Consider the following 17,939-nt stretch of genomic DNA (forward strand, 5'->3'; position numbering starts at 1 on the left):
GAAAATTTGGGTTTGGCAACCCCTTTCTTAGGCGGTGTTGCCGGCTTGTCTTTGGACTGTGGAGCTTTTTCCCTCGCTTGGCGAGCACCGCAATCCGCGGCAAAGTGGCCCTTCTCCCCACATCTCAGGCAGAGCCCCATTTTCATCCGTAGGTCTCGCGCTGCTTCCGACAGTTGCGGGGTTCTCGGCTTCGGGGTGGGTGCCTGGCTCACCTTCCCTCCGCTGGCTGCTGTGTCCAGGCGTAATGTCTGAAGGCAGCTCTCAGCGTTCTCTGCTTCTTGGGTCCATGCCGTCAGCGAGCGGGGGTCGACTGATCTCAGTACCGTCTCTCTGATTTCTGGATTCAATCCCACTCTGTACATTTCGACTAGGATGTGATCTGGCCAGTCTCTCAGCTTTGCCGCTTGGTTGTGGAACTCAGCTGTATACTCTCTGACCGATCAGCGCCCCTGTTTAAAGGTGCGCAAGAAAGCTTTGGCTCTCTGGTCCGCATTCACGTCTTCAAAGCGAGTTCTCAGTGCCCACATAAAAGCCCGTAAATTGAAAAGTTCTGGGCCCCGGCTGTTGTGCAACCCCACATACCAGGTTGCGCCGCTCCTTTCAGTCTCGCGGCTATCACGTCAATTCGGCCACTGTCATCCGGGAACAAATGGCCATGCTGAGCAGCAAATTTCTGCACCCTCACTGTGAAGAAAGCGAGATCTTCAGGGTTTCCGTCGAATGTAGCATCCAACAGGTCTTTCAGCCGCGCCCGCGGTCCCATCAGCATGGGTCCTGGTGCCCCTGGTCCTCCGGTAAGGGAAGAGCAGGTGCCGCCGGGGCTCCCGGTTGTGCTGGCAGGAGCGGTGGTTGCTGGCCTGGCGGGACCTGTGGTTGTTGACCCGGTTGGGGTGGCACCTGCTGTGGGATCAACGGCGGTTGCAGTGGCTGCTGAAGAGCATGTGCCGCCGCCACCTCTGCGATGCGTAGGTCTATCATCCTCGGCAATGCATCGAAGACATCGGCCACCTTCCGCATTAGCTGTTGCATGGTCAGGTCGATATCCTCTAGTCGATCTCCCATCGCATCCTGCTCCCCAGTTGGCACCGATCTGCTCACCCTCTCGGTCGGGCGATCCATGCCCAAGAGGTCTTCTTCCCCCCCGGGCCAGTCCCCGTGGAGACCCTTCCTCGGTACAACCCTTGGTCGTACATGCTCTTGCGGAGCCCGCTCTCACGGTGCGAAAAAGTGTCTCGTGTGCCCCGCGAGTCAAACATAGTCCAGTCGTCCCAGGCGGATGCTGCTCCTTTGCCCCACCAGGAAGGGGTCGGAGGTGGCCATGCTAGCGGTGCCTGTTTCGGCACAGCTCCCCCCACCGCTCCCGTCGCTGGCACCGAGACCGGTACCGACGTAGCAGTGGTGGTAGGAGGGCTAGAGGTGACCGGTGTGGATCCCTCCGTGGTTGGTAGTTTCTCCTCGGCCCCGCTCATGATCTCTCAGATTCGGGGTGATGAAGAAAAAGGGGATTCCTAACAAAATGTCCGATTCCCCATGCATTCGAATAAATCCATGTTTGAAGAACAAAGTAGAGTTTATTATAAAGCGATGATTAGATCAGAACACAAGCATTGTTAGGAATAACTACAAGCCCCCTAAGGGAACATAATAAAGGAACTTTGAACCAGGTGAGGACCAATGAGTCCACTTCCCGCTGACGGGAAGGCAGATAAAACGAGCGCCCAAATCCTTGGGAACACAACGGTTCTGCAACATAAACACTAGTTCAGTTCTCAGGCATAAGATACATAATAAGCCAAGCAATGCCATAACTCCATCCCACCTCCAGCTGGTTGACCTTGAGCAGTTCCGCAGATGTAGCAGCAAAAGACAGTAAACACCTACACAGGAAAATACAAGGGGGATGGGCAGGGTGCAAAGTAACACAGAAAATGAATACAGAATCTCATGGCAGCTTGCTGACAACTGCCTTCAGTGTTATCTCTAACTATGTACTAATTGGCTGGGAATTGGTGGTGCAGGCTTAAAGTCTGGGATACAGTAAAAGAGGGCAAATAGAGGACATTCATCAGGTTCTGTAAAGATTCACTGTCTCCCTGCCATGCAGTGATCTTCCATGTGTAAACATGCTACACTGCAAGGAACTATAGTTCAAAGATTCCATGATGTGTCTACTGGAGCATTACTGTCTACCATTTTCCAGCATTGGCATTTGAGGGTCAAAGTTACCATAGAAGCTTCTTAACTTTAACACAATGTACATATAAACAAAGCTGCCTCATCAACAAAGGTTCTCTTGTCTGCCATATAGCTTCCCCTGTGAGGACATCACACAATATAAAGAATGAATGAATTTATTGTAACAGCGATTAGCCAGCAATATAAAACCAGAATAAATAAGTTACAATGGCCAGATAGTAAAATTTCCGAAATTCAACAAGGTAAAAAGACCAAACTGTAAATACGCTGCCATAAAGCACAGTATAAAAGAATAAAATATAGTACCAAAAGGAACGGTACCAGTTAAAATCAAACAGTCCTGGCCCTAGTGACAACCATCCTGCTGATGCACTTCTACCACCAAGGAACAAAATTTCGCGATCTGATGGAGGGCTGTATGTTCAATATTAAGAAACAAGTTCTCCATCTTGTCCTGATCCGAAGTGCCTGCCAGAAGGGGATTAATAAGTTTAGCACGAGCCTCTTCAAATAACGGGCATCTCAGGAACATGTGTTCCTGGGATTCGATCTCCCCCAATGCACATAAGCATAGCCTCTCCGATCGGGGAATTTTTTTAAATTTACCCTCGAGAACTGCAGAGGGTAAGGCCGAGCATCTAGCCAGTGTATATGCCCTCCTGAGTTTACGGGACTCCAAAATTTTAAGATATGGGGCCTGCGCAACGATGTATTTGTTACTAATTGGCGCTATAAATGTTGGGGACACCTGTAGATCAAATTGGCGTTTGGTATCCTTGATCCTCTGTCTAATTTCTAACTTAGCTCGGTCCCTACCCATCTCCAGCAGCGCTAAGGGAGAATACCCCAAGATAAAGTATCTCTTCAATGTATCTTCATTACTGTGGTTACCACCCACAAAATTGTTGACAAGCCAGCAGAAACAGTGTGACATGATACCTGCAAAGTGCTGAAGTGATTTGCGAAGACAGCAGAGTTAGGAAGGTGGATGAAGATAATTGAATTAAGTTTTATCAACTGACTGTTTTATTCGGTGTTGTAACCACCTTGAGTCCTGTATCCCAGGGGAGGGCGGGATATAAATCAACTAAATAAATAAATAAATAAAGGAACACCTTCATTCATAAGATTCCTATGTTTTCATGGTAGCCTTCATCCAGAAACATATTTGTTGCTTGATCTGACACCACAAAAATATACTAATTTAACTGGGTTCTTTAAGTTTTCCCCCCACACAATCATGGTACAAATATAGAAACACCACCAGCAGCACAGATCCATCAAAAACCTCTTTTTTTGCAGAAATACAAAAACAATTGTAAAAGTCTATGGAAGCATCAAAAGTGTTACCAAAAATCTGCAAGGTAAATAGTCACTAGCAATGTTACATATGGAATGTTATATATCCCATCTAGAATTTCAAACCTTAACAAATATTTTTGAACTTTGCAATAAAACATCGCACCCCAGCATAATTAAACCTATAGAGCCTGGCCCTTGGTCTGCTACTGACAGCCTGTGCCTGCTGATCATATCTGAGAAAGATCAGTGAGCTGAGCATTTAGACAATTTATGGAATGCACTCATGTAGTAACACCATCTTCATAATACCAAAACAATATTGCTAGCACTTTAATATTGCATTGTTTTAATGAACTATTTTTAGATGTTTTATGGTAATTTGATTGTTATTTATGTATTTACCCTATGTAAGACGCCCTGAGCCTGCCTTGGAGGGGAGAGTGGGTTATAAATCGGGAAAATTAAATAAATAAATAAATAAATACTTAAAGAGAAAACAAAACAATTACAAGGGGTGTAAGGGACACCTGAACATGCTTAAATTCTATGGAATCAGACTTTACACCTAACCTTTTGTTTTGTTTTATCCCAGGCTGCAGTCACACACACTAAATATTCCACTTTCTTGTGGCCACTTCTGCATTTTTGTCTCTCATTTGTCCCCATTGCTTTGCCCCCCCCCCTTTCCACCTGTTTTCCTCCCTCTGGGACTACTAGAGATAGCAAAACACATTTTGGGGGGGGGGAACCCTGAAGTAAAAATGACACTGTGAACTGGCAAAATCCAATTGGAAAGTGCACTGAAAGTGGATTATTGTGTGTGACCATAGCCCCAGTCTTCCTAAAAGGACCTGACAATCTTATTTCCCACAACACACAAAACCTTTATTGGCATGAAAGCACAAAACATCATGGAAATATGGGGAAATACTAAGATGCATCAGTCACTTACAGTTGGCTATTCAGGGGTACGGCACGGCGACGAGCGGATTCTTGTTCACTCCGAGACGCTTGATTTCTTTACGCTCTTTTCGGAGTCCCCCAGCTGCCGAGTGGGCTTCGCTAGACCTCCCATAGAGAGGTCTAGGGCAGGGGGCTCTGTTGTGGCCCTTCCCATATTGGCAAGCAGGGGGGAGCCCGCAACTGCCCTGAAGCAAGAGCATTCCATGGATAGAACATGGGCAGCCATGTTCTAACAAGCCGCGAACCATCTGTTTTTAAATCTTTATGGGACTTACAATTTAAAAGAACATTATCAACACATTGCATGAAGAGACTTACGTAGAAACAAGAGAAAATCGAAGCATTCTGGATTTTAATGCCCCCAGTTGATGTTTCCAATCATGAGAAAGAGGCTGCGAAATGACTGGGAATGGAATCTGTTGTAAAATGGTGGGGGTAAGAAAACCTTTTTGCCTTGTCTGAACTGCAATTGTTTGGTATGAATGGAATTTGATGGAAAGCAACAAAGTAATAAGCTAAAAGGATTATATAAAGTGATTTTGGAAAATTGAAATTTTGTTTAAGAGTCTGTGGCACTATGGAATTGGGAGTAGCTGAGGAAGAATGGGATCCAGACACATTAGTTCAAACCTTCACTTGGGAACAACTTCAAAACTTTCTGGTGAGGAAAATCACCCAAGAAGTTAAAACTGCCTGTAGTAATCTTGTGGAAAGTTATCAAAATGCAAGCCAAGATAAAAGTAAAAATGGAGACCAGATTCAAGATACTCAAGAGCTTGCAGGGGGACAAGATTACTCACAGGAAAGGGTGAAGGAACTGCCTAAAGATCACCTGATTTCAGTGGAAAAAGAAGACCAAGAAATAGGTAATGACATAGGACATTGCTTAAAAGAACCAAACATTTGTGTATCAGAAAAGGAAGCAACAAAAAAAAAACATGTATAAAAAAGAGAAAGATGGGGGGGGGAAAGGAGAAGGAAAGAACTTGGCAAAGAGACTTAAAGTGGAAAAAAGATTGAAGGCTGGCTTTTTGGAAAACTGAAGAACTGATTTGAAAAAGGAAACTCATTAATATAAAGATTCGAGACATTTGAATGAAATTGAAAAGAAAAAGGAGGCTTTAGAAAGAGGGGGAAGGGACAAAAGCTGTGTTTAGTTTTTTCATGGTAGTTCCTTATTCTTTGGTAGAAACGGCTTAAATTAAAAATGACCCTGTTGTTACTGTGACAGAATAACAGACAGTTTGTAACTTTACAACCTGTTGGCAGACTATTCTTATTTCTATGGTTTCGGTTGTTTTTGCTTTATTTTACTTCTTACATCTTTACTGGATACTTCTTTAGAACAGGAGAGAGGGGGGATATAAAGTAGTGTTTAAGTTAGTTAAGATATGAATATTAGATTTGTGTAGTTAGATATTTCTTTAGAACATTGTTTCCTCTTTGACTATTATAAGATGTTTATAAGCTCTATGTCCTTAGAATAAATTGAACTTAAATTAGTAATAAGGAATGAGGTATTTGAACAAGAATATAAGAGGGGTCTTAATGTTGTTGTAAAATAGGTGAAATAACTAAGATAACATCAATGATATGGTTCCCAAAATGTGTATTCCATGTTAAGGGCTGGTTAGTGGTGTCAACTATATCTCCAGTTAAAATAACAAATATTAATAAATGAGGGGTGGGAAGTTAGAAGCTAGAGAATTATGATATATAGAAAGTTGAGCCATAAACTGTTGTTTGTTGCCATTGATCTTTAAACTAAAAATTAATTTAAAAGGGATATATTTATAGCAGTTCAAATAGGGAATAGAATATTAGTTGCTCAGACAAGTGGAATAGTGATACTAGTGTCAAGACTGTTTATTGGGAATGGCTTTGATACAATAGGAATTGTAAGTTTGAGCTACTATAAATTTAGTTAGAGTAATCTATAGGGTCTTGTAATATGTGATATTAAAGACTGGAAAAGATTAATATGATATGGTACTAAATGTATAAGTAATTTCATCTCTGATTGGATAACTTATAGTCAATCTATTAATCCAAACCTGAATGTTGTGATGTGCCTTAATATCTACATGTCCTTGTTTATGTTTGTTTGTCTAAAAACTAATAAATAGATGATAAAAAACAACAACACTTGGCTATTCAAGCCTCGTCTTCTGATTGCATAATATAAAAATTTTGCAACAGCCTCTCAGATGGGTTAGGCTAAGAACTTTGCCCAGGGTTCCTAAGAGCTGGACAGGAAACTGAAGTCAACTATACCATATCCAAACTCAACACAGCATCAAATGTACAATGAAGACAGATTCTGAGGGTATTAAAAGCAGTGTGAACACACTATCTATGTTCTGAAAACAAATGTCTTCCAATGCAGCTAATGTGTGTTCACACTACAGGCAGCATACTTTAAATTTTCATTATGCATTTCTGGAAATTTTGAAACCACAGAGGGGACATTTCCCCCCATTTTCTACCCAGAAATTTTTTTTTTTTGGGAATACTTACTTTGCTATCAAACCAAAATTATTTTACTGATTTAACAATATGCCATGCATAATTTATAGCTTAATCACCACATAAAATGGTATTATTAGGCATATGTATGGAATTTAAAATGATCAGTACCTTTATTTTCTATAATAAAAATTGCAAGTATAACCAATATTTGAAACAGAGGTGCAAACTGCTGTACTACTGTAGCTTATCTAGATTTGAGATATCTGACAAAGGGAGCTTTGACGCTCAAAAGCTCATACCCCGAAAATCTTGTTTTTCTCCAAGGTGGTACTGGACCTAAATCTAGCTGCTCTACTGCTCTCTAGCTAACCTCTGGACTCAAATCTAGACTCTGGACTCAAATCTAGCTGCTCTACTGCTCTCTAGCTAACCTCTGAAACTACTGTAATTCATGTATCTTTAATTTTTGCCATCTGAGAGATAGGAAAAAATATAAGTTGAAGGTAGAAAACAAATTCTGTAGTGAACAAGAGAAAGTATTATTTGGCAGAAACTCTCTCATACAGTCAGAACAGGTAGGCAGCCAGATTGTGTGTTTACACTGCTTTTAATACCCTCAGAATCTGTCTTCATTGTACATTTGATGCTGTGTTGAGTTTGGAGTGGAAGGATCGGTGAAGACCCCCATTTGGGCCAGGAAAAGGGATACATCTTCTAGTTAGAGAGAAGACATTTCCTGCCCAGTCAATAAGGGAGATAGCTCTAAAGCGTGGCGTGATCCCTGACTTGTTTAGAGAAGGAATTTGGGTGCTTGTTAGTATATCCCTGCCTTCTGAAACCCGAGAGTCAGATAAACTCAAGAAAGTATCCTGGAGTGTTTAGAAAACACTGAAACCAAAGCCTCTCATCTCAAAGATTCTTTGTGTAAAGCTTTACACTCTCACATGCTGGAAACATATGAACTGGAGTTTGTGATTATATCAAATTTCCTCAGAGTTATATTTGATTCACCTCAGACATTTCACCTGACCTTTTCCCCTCTACATTGAATTAAATGTTTTGTTTATTTTTGAACTTTAAAAAGCCTCTTGTGTGCCATTTTTAGAAGTTTAAGAGAGGAATACTTCCCTCAAGTTCCAGGGCTGAGCCAGCAAAAATGCAATAAAGTGATAGGGTGGGAGAGAAGAAGAAAAAGAAGAAGAGGAGGAAGAGGAGGAGGAGGAGGAGGAGGAGGAGGAGGAGGAGGAGATTGGATTTATACACCACCCTTCACTGCCCAAAGGTGTCTCAGAGCAGCTTACAAACTCCCTTCCCTTCCCCTCCCCACAACAGACACCCTGTGAGGTAGGTGGGGCTGAGAGAGCTCTGACAGAAACTGCTCTTTTTCTAGAACAGCTCTTATCAGAACTACGGCTTGCCTAAGTTCATCCAGCCAGGTACAAGTGGAGGAGTGGGGAATCAAACCCGGTTCTCCCAGATTAGAGCCTGCACATTTAAACACTACACCAAACTGGAAGCCATAAACCTTCAGAAAAGAAGAAAATAGACAAAGGGGCTGCTCAGCCAAGAAGGGGGGGGGAACAGCAGAGGGAAAATCCTGCATGTGAGGGAGGGAAGAGGGCAAAGTCAGGATAGGTTCAATGGAGATATATGTAAGCATTTGTTAGCAGATGTGTGTCTGTGTGTGTGTGCATAGACATGTGCAGCTGTTGTTGTTGTTCAGTCGCACAGTCGAGTCCGACTCTTCGCGACCCCATGGACAATCTCCCGCCAGGCTCTCCTGTCTTCCGCCGTCCTCCGAAGTTGGCTCAATTTCATGTTCGTTGCATCGCTGACACTGTCTAACCATCTCATCCTTTGCCGTCCCCGTCTTCTTTGACCTTCAATCTTTCCCAGCATCAGGGTCTTTTCCAGTGAGTGCTCCCTTCTCATTTGGTGGCCAAAGTATTTGAGCTTCAGTTTCATTATCTGGCCTTCCAGGGAACAGTCAGGGTTGATTTCTTTGAGGATTGACTGATTTGTTCTTCTTGCAGTCCAAGGGACTCTCAAGAGTCTTCTCCAGCACCATAGTTCAAAAGAATCTATTCTTCGGCGCTCGGCCTTCCTTATAGTCCAACTCTCACAGCCATACATGACTACTGGGAATACCATTGCTTTGACCATGCGGACTTTTGTTGGCAGGGTGATGTCTCTACTTTTTATCATGCTGTTTAGGTTCGCCATCGCTTTCCTCCCAAGGAGCAGGCGTCTTTTAATTTCATGGCTGCAGTCACAGTCTGCGGTGATCTGGGATCCCAGGAACGTGAAGTCTGTCACTACTTCCACGACTTCCCCTTCTATTTGCCAAGGAGTGATGGGGCCGGATGCCATGATCTTAGTTTTTTTGATGTTGAGCTTCAAGCCCACTTTTGCGCTCTCTTCTTTTACTCTGAGCAAGAGGCTCTTTAGATCCTCTTCACTTTCAGCCATTAGAGTGGTATCATCTGCATATCTGAGGTTGTTGATCTTTTCCCCAGCAATCTTAATTCCCGCTTGTGATTCATCCAGGCCAGCATTTCGCATGATGTACTCTGCATATATATTAAATAAGCAAGGCGACAATATACATCCTTGTCGTACTCCTTTTCCTATGCTGAACCAATCAGTTGTTCCATATCCGGTTCTAACTGTCGCTTCTTGGCCCTTATACAGGTTTCTCAAGAGACATGTGAGGTGGTCTGGTACTCCCATCTCTTTAAGGACCTGCCATAGTTTGTTGTGATCCACACAGTCAAAAGCTTTAGCATAGTCAATGAAGCAGAAGTAGATATTTTTCTGGTACTCTCTTGCTTTCTCCATAATCCAGCGAATGTTGGCAATTTGATCTCTAGTTCCTCTACCTCTTCGAAACCCAGCTTGTACTTCTGGTAGTTCTCTATCCACGTACTGTTGAAGCCTAGCTTGTAGGATCTTGAGCATGACCTTGCTAGCGTGTGATATGAGTGCAATTGTGCGATAGTTTGAACATTCCTTGGCATTGCCCTTCTTTGGGATTGGAATGTATACTGATCTTTTCCAATCCTGTGGCCACTGTTGCGTTTTCCAAATTTGCTGGCAAATGGAGTGCAGCACTTTAACAGCATCATCTTCTAAGACTTTGAATAGCTCAGCTGGAATACCATCACCTCCACTAGCTTTGTTGTTAGCAATGCTTTCTAAGGCCCATTTAACTTCACATTCCAGGATGTCTGGCTCGAGGTCAGTGATTATACCGTCGTGGTTGTCAAGGACATCGAGGTCTTTCTTGTATAGTTCTTCTGTGTATTCTTGCCATCTTTTCCTAATCTCTTCTGCTTCTGTTAGGTCCCTACCGTTTTTGTCCTTTATCATGGCCAGCTTTGCATGGAACGCTCCCTTGATTTCTCCAACTTTCTTGAAGAGATCTCTAGTCCTTCCCATTCTATTGTTTTCTTCTATTACTTTGCACTGTTCATTCAGGAAGGCCTCCTTATCTCTCCTTGCTGTTCTCTGGAAATCTGCGTTCAGTTGGGTAAATCTTTCCTTTTCGCCTTTGCCTTTCGCTTTCCTTCTTTCCTCTGCTATTTGTAAAGCCTCATCAGAAAGCCACTTTGCTTTCTTACATTTCTTTTTCTTTGGGATGGTGGTGATTGCTGCCTCCTGTACGATGTCACGAACCTCTGTCCATAGTTCTTCAGGCACTCTATCTATCAAATCCAGACCCTTGAATCTATTCTTCACCTCTACTGTATATTCATCAGGGATGCGATCTAGGTCAAACCTGAATGGCCTCGTGGTTTTCCCAATTTTCTTCAGTTTAAGTCTGAATTTTGCAATGAGTAGCTCATGATCTGAACCACAGTCAGCTCCAGGTCTTGTTTTTACTGACTGGATAGAGCTTCTCCATCTTTGACTGCAAATTATATAGTCAATCTGATTTCGGTGTTGCCCATCTGGTGATGTCCATGTGTAGAGTCGCCTCTTAGGTTGTTGGAAAAGGGTGTTCGCTATGACCAGTGTGTTCTCTTGACAAAACTCTGTTAACCTTTGCCCTGCTTCATTTTGCTTTCCAAGGCCAAACTTGTCTGTTATTCCAGTTACCTTTTGACTTCCTACTTTAGCATTCCAGTCCCCTATGATGATGAGGACATCATTTTTTGGTGTTAGTTCTAGGAGGTGTTGTAGGTCTTCATAGAACCGGTCCACTTCAGCCTCTTCTGCATCAGTGGTTGGGGCATAGACTTGGATTACTGTGATGTTGAATGGTTTGCCTTGGAATCGGACAGAAATCATTCTGTCATTTTTGAGATTGTATCCCAGTACTGCCTTTTGCACTCTCTTGTTGACTATAAAGGCCACACCATTTTTTCTACGAGATTCCTGGCCACAGTAGTAGATATAATGGTCTTCTGAGTTAAATTCGCCCATTCCTGTCCACTTTAGTTCACTGATTCCTAGGATATCGATGTTCAGTCTTGCCATCTCATTTTTGACCACGTCAAGCTTACCTTGATTCATAGATCTTACATTCCAGGTTCCTATGTAGTATTGTTCTTTGCAGCATTGGACTTTCCTTTCACCATCAGACACATCCACAACTGAGGGTCCTTTCGGCTTTGGCCCAGCCGCTTCACTCTTTCTGGGGTTACTTGTACTTGCCCTCTGCTCTTCCTCAGTAGCATATTGGACACCTTCCGACCTGAGGGGCTCATCTTCCGGCGTCATATCTTTTAGCCTTTTGATACTGTCCATGGGGTTTTCTTGGCAAAAATACTGGAGTGGGTTGCCATTTCCTTCTCCAGGTGGATCACGCTTGGTCTGAGTTCTCTGCTGTGGCCTGTCCGTCTTGGGTGGCCCTTCACGGCATAGCCCACAGCTTCATTGAACTGCGCAAGCCCCCTCGCCACGACAAGGCAGCTGTACTCTTCATTAAAGCAGGCAGGGAAGCCTACATATTTAGGCTCTCCTGATGCCCCCTGTAGCAGATGTAATCCTGTGGATCAGGCTGAGTTGATTAAAATATTTCTATCCAGCCTTCCCCACATGGCACAAAGTAGCTTCACAAACTGTACTCTTCATTAAAGCAGGCAGGGAAGCCTACATATTTAGGCTCTCCTGATGCCCCCTGTAGCAGATGTAATCCTGTGGATCAGGCTGAGTTGATTAAAATATTTCTATCCAGCCTTCCCCACATGGCACAAAGTAGCTTCACAAACCACATTTTATCCCTTGGAACTATATCCCTTGGAAAACAGACTGGCTTTGTGGGATCTCCTGAAAACATCTGGAGACAGTGTCTTCATCTTCAGAACAAAACTACACAGTTAAAGCATGTTACTACCCCACTAACACTGCATTAAAGGTAAAGGTAAAGGTTCCCTTGCTCGGAAGCCAGTCGAGTCCGACTCTAGGGTTGCGGTGCTCATCTCCGTTTCAAAGCTGAAGAGCCAGCGCTGTCCGAAGACGTTTCCATGGTCATGTGGCCGGCATGACTAAACACCAAGGCGCACGGAACGCTGTTACCTTCCCACCAGAGTGGTACCTATTTATCTACTTGCAATTTCTTGCTTTCGAACTGCTAGGTTGGCAGGAGCTGGAACTAGAGACGGGAGCTCACTCCATCATGCGGCACCCGGGTCTCGAACTGCTGAACTACTGACCTTCCACAGCCTGCAGTTCAGCGTCTTAACCACTTGAGCCACCGCATTAGTTCTTTTCTAATCAACAGACGGAAGACCACCTAATGTTTTGTCACTGACAACTAACCAAACATTTAAAATCGAAGCTGTTAGAAGTAAACACAATCCCTACTTAATTTGGTGCCATTAAACCACAGAATACCATCTCTTTATACACCAGTATAGAAGAACTGTGTGATGAGAAAGCTCTACTAACACAGTTTCAGCTGCAGCTGTGCATTGTAGATGGTCTGCTGAAAAGGTAGGCAAGAACATACTAACATCCATCTACAGATCATTTGTTTATACTCGATGTTCTAAATCTGTCCTAAGGGAGGATTCACTGAGTGCTCTGTTTTCATAGGCACTGAATCAAATGGCATAATTTGGTTTGGATAAGCCATCGACACTTGGCAGTATACTGCAACATTAAAAGAAAATGCATTCTTGATCCTTTTTTCCTCTTCTTACCACTGTTGGGTATGGACCAGATAGGGAGGAGGTTTAAGATAAATGGCAAGAGCTTAGATTAATTCTATTAAGGCTGAAACAATAATTCCAGTAGTGTTTGCTCTTTATTCTCACAACTTTCCTTAGAAAACAAAAAACTTGGGTGTATGATCTCTATCATTGGCTAAGCATTCCAAGTCTTGACACTTCCTCTTGGAATGCTGGTATTTCCTCCTTCCCTGTGTTTGGAGGGCTTGCAGGCCAAACTGTTCACGTGTATCTTCTACATTTATATGTGGAGAAAGATATTTTGCATTCTGAACAGAAGCTTCAATGTGCAGCAGTTGCCACAGCTTCCTATTGTGCTATTTAGGTTTTGGGGCTAAGGGCATTCCTCTAACCTTCCATACAGTGGTGGAGGTGCAGACTTCAAAAACATGTACAAATGTAGCACATATCGTTTCTCCTACACAGTCAGAAGTAGGGTTGCCATTCCCCTGGTGGGGGCCAGGGGATTCCCCCGATTTCAGGGGGCCCAATCCGCTGTCGGTGGGGGAAGCCTGGGAGTGATGTCATCATGTTTATAATGTTAGGGGTGATGCTCTGGGTTTTGGGCAAAACTCTAGGGTTTTGAGGGCCCCGCAAAACATAGAGTTTTGCCCCAAACCTAGTGTGTTGCCCCCAACATTGGAAACATGATGATGTCACTTCCAGGAGATGTCATTGCGGCGTGCATGCAAAGCACGCACACCAGAAGAACTCAAGGAAGGATCAGGACTCCTCCCATCAGCAGCCAGGTAGGACCTGACAACCCTAGTCAGGAGTGGAAGAAAAACAGGTCCCACTCTTCTCTACGTGAGTATATTGTAAATGCTTTAAAATGCATCCACATTCCTACTGTAGTCCTAAAGAGATAGGATGAGGATCATTTACTAAAAATTCCTCAACAAATCCAGAGATGATTGAGAGGCCTGCCAAGCAACTTTGTGTACAGAAGAATCTTTTCATAAATCAATTATCAATTTCTAGGACCCCAGTCATTGAGTTGCCTTATCTGAATGTATGCATATTAGAAATTAATATATTGTTGGTGGCTTGAGGGAATAAAATATTCTGGAAACTTGAAAAGATCTTGAGGGAAAAAAGAGACCGAAAACTACTTTTAAGCACTGAGTTTAAAAAAAATCACAAATCTATTTCCGGTGTTTAAGTAAAGGGGATTTCCTTAAGAAAACAACAGACACTTGACAGATATATTTATGCTTCTGAACAAAGCAGTTGTTGGAGAGAGGACAGGACATTGTTTTTTTTTTAATACTTTTTATTGCTTTTCTTCCTACACACTACAAAGACTATACCCTACAAAAACTAAAACTACAAAGAGTATCAAGAACCTTGGATAGGCTAATCAATGCTTTAAGTATATGTCTACATGCTAGAAATTTCATTCAATTCTTTAAAAACTAATAAAAATGTTCAAAAAGAAAGAACATAAAGGCATTTTTGATATTACATCATATCTGGTTGAGAATATAAGTAAGCCAACATAGGTAATCTCAGATCTTCACTAAGATTTCTTCTTAGCTTTGGTTTTCTTCTTCTTTTGCCAGGGGAGATTTACTTTAAAAGTTTTAGGGTCCGTATCTCCTAAATCCTAATCCGAGTCAGAGTCAAAGATTTCACCCAAAGACACGGAAGTAGCTGTAGAAAATGAACTATCCATATCGGATTTCTGTTGTTTGCTGTTTTTTCCGTTGCCTTTTCTTCCTCTGCTCCATTTCTTTGTTTGGTTGAAGATTGTTGCTGCTTAAGAAAGAGTTCTGCTTTTAATAGAGAGTCAATCTTTTCCTTCTTCTCCTAAAAGTTGAATATAAGTCCTTCTGGAAAAATCAATCTGTATTGGACATTGTTCTTTTGGAGGAATATTTCTGTACTGCTTCTTTTTCTTGCATATTTCAAATGGGACATCTTTCAATATTTTTATCTCCTCTTCTTGAATTTTAACTGTTGTCGCAGTTAAAAGTATTGAGTCTCTTATTGATCTTTTTGTAAATTTTACAAAACTTTCCCCTGGGAGATTATTTTCCCCCACAAACTGAATAGGTTCTGTAGATCATATCAATATCTGCTTGTATTAATTCAGATTTGTTATTGATTAAGGAAGCCATTGCTTCACTTATAATTTCTCTTAAATTCTCATCTGTTTTCTCTGGCACCCCTTGGAATCTCAAGACGAAAGAGGATCTTTCCATTTGTAGCTGTAAAAGTTGTTGCTTTTCAGAAGTTCTTTCTTTTTCCACTTTGTTCATTCTTTGGTCTATTTCTTTGGTCTTAATTTCAACCTTTTAAAAAAAAATTGGCTGACTTCTCTGATTTGGCTGCAGTTTCCTTGAGCTCTTTCTGTAACGTGTCGAATTTTTGGTTGAGGTTTGTAAGCTGGTCCAGCAGAGGGCGCATGGCTTCAGAAATTGCAGTAGCTAACTCGCTGGTATTTTCCGGTCTTGTGACTGGTGATTCTGTACTGGCATTTCCTGTAGAGCCTCTGCCTCTGGACGCCATTTTACTCCCACGCTGAGACATTGTTTATACTTAGGTAAAAGTTTATAAAAGTTCTGAGATCTTTACTATGTTGTAACTGCTTAACTCAGATGTATTGTGCTTTGAAAAGGGTGTTAATCACCTAAATCTGGCTTGCTTCTATGCTGCAACTTCACTGGTGGATAGGGTTCTTCCTCCGTGAGTTCCCCCTCCTTATCTCTTTGAAGCTATGCCGATTTGTTATGCCAATTTCTTCCACCACCCTTTTTGTATATGACTTTCTCTTTGTCACTTAACTCACTGTTTGATTAATCTCTGGATCGCTTTGTCTCATATTCTTTTTAATTAAGTCCTTGTACGCTCTGGTCTGGTAACGTCTCTGAGAGCCATTGCTGGCCTCGGGACAGCGGGACCTATCAGAGCAAAAAGGAGCACTGTGCCCCCAAGCCGGAACTTCAGGAGTGGCCCCTTCAGCACTCCAGGCTAGAAGTCCCCTCTCGGAGCTTCATGGGAAGGTCAGGACCAGCCGATCCCCCTCCCTGCCACCCCAATCTGACTCGCCCCCATCAGAACCTGATGGGGTGCGACTGTCGCGAGTCGCCGTTCACAGGAAATCCCCAGGACATTGTTAAATGCAAAAATTCTTACAAAGAAAAATAAAGATTTCAGAGAGAGATTCTGAAAACCTTGCTTCTAGATTTCTATAACACGTTCTGCAGGGGGCTGCCCAAGGGTTTCCAGATTGCCCACTATGGCAGGAAACCTCCTGGCAAACCCAGTCATTGCTTCCCAGAGCATGAAACACTGAGACCGATTCTGCAAAAGCAGTAGTTCCACCCTCGGTCTCCTGTTTTCCCCAGTTGTACTACTCAATTTTCCACTATTTGCTGTGTGGCCGCATTTTGCCCTGCATCCTTGATCCTTAGCTGCCCTCAGCCTGCTTCGGCAGAGAGGGTTGGATATAAATCAAATAAATAAATAAATAAGGGGACAGCTCCTTATATTAGAAATCATACATAGGAAATCAAGTGATGTACCATCATAAATATATTTTAAAAGAATCAGAAATGTTTAGTTGAAGATTGTATATATATTCTTATAACCACCCTATTTATTCTGCTGGTCTGTGACCGTAGTAAGTTATTGATTGATTGACTGATCCTCTTTATACAGGGAAAAGAACAACCCCTGCTCCCATTTAAGTCCTAATTAATGTTATCAAGTCTCTTCCACATCACTCTGTATATGTTTTTCTGGTTTTCTGAAGGATGGCCACACTGGGGTCTAATGAAACATCCTAATTTGTTTACTCACATGGGTTTTTAAAGTTCCACATTTTTTCCACTGAATTTATATCCATTCATTATTTTTTGTAAAAGTAGCCTTGTCAGGTCAGTATATACAACAGGCTCTTACTTCAGGAATTCTATGTATTCATTGGGATACAGATATAAGCATCAGAATTGGAAATACAGGATTTTCAATCTGGAAAAATAACTGATACTTTAACCATCTGCCCATCCTAAACCAAATTAAGAATAGAAGAACTTAAAATGAAATTCACACTATGAGCTTGCTATGTAATGAGCAGAACATGAAGCAAGGTCATCCCTATAGACTGTGGGTCCTGGGATGTGGGTGCCACATCCCCCTAGCCTCGCAAGATATCCAAGTCTCAGGAGACTGGCACTGCTGATTACCTGGGCAGCACTCTGTATAGATCATGCTGCCAGCAGCTTGCACTTGCAGCCCCAAGCTGCCATGACGATCACCTGCCCTGCACAGATCCTACTGCCTAGCTGACTGGTGGCTTTTTGCGGGGAAGCAGAGGACATCCCAAGAGTGCAGCCTTTGGGACAGTGGTCTCAATTCAATCTCCCCAAGGGCCAAGTCTGCCTGAAACAATCATTACGTTGGTTGGAAATAGGTTAGCTGCTTTGTTCCAAACAGACATGCCACTAATAAACGTTCAGGTTTCTAAAACAAAAAAGGTAAATTAGTTGTAAAAATGGTTGATGCCACTTAAAGTACATTTCTAAAAAAGCATATGATATAGATTTTGCTTATTATCTGCCTCTCAACTTGCTCTGCCCCTCAAGTATTTTTCAGTCCAGTCACTAAACATTTTGACCACTTTCACCTTTTTAGCATTACATGTTATAACCAATATGGAACAAACTTCTTTGTTCCTGGTTTGGACATGAACTGACATCAAAAGAACAAATTCAGCACCTATGTCATTACAACTATGGCTGCATCCACATGGCAAGGATTCTTGGTGTTCCTTCCACTGCTGTTGTGAATGCAGGGGGATTCACAGAGGAAATGGGGCACCCATTCAGAAGC

General features: G+C 42.5%; 1 protein-coding gene across 1 annotated transcript in view; it reads right to left on the reverse strand.

Annotated features, from left to right (window-relative positions):
• Window positions 1–17,939, reverse strand: part of TMEM117 (transmembrane protein 117) — a 394,142-nt gene that overhangs the window by 232,472 nt on the left and 143,731 nt on the right. The window lies entirely within an intron of this gene.

Source organism: Gekko japonicus, unplaced genomic scaffold, assembly GCF_001447785.1.
Source record: "Gekko japonicus isolate JY-2015 unplaced genomic scaffold, Gekko_japonicus_V1.1 scaffold1384, whole genome shotgun sequence".
Lineage (NCBI taxonomy): Eukaryota > Metazoa > Chordata > Lepidosauria > Squamata > Gekkonidae > Gekko > Gekko japonicus.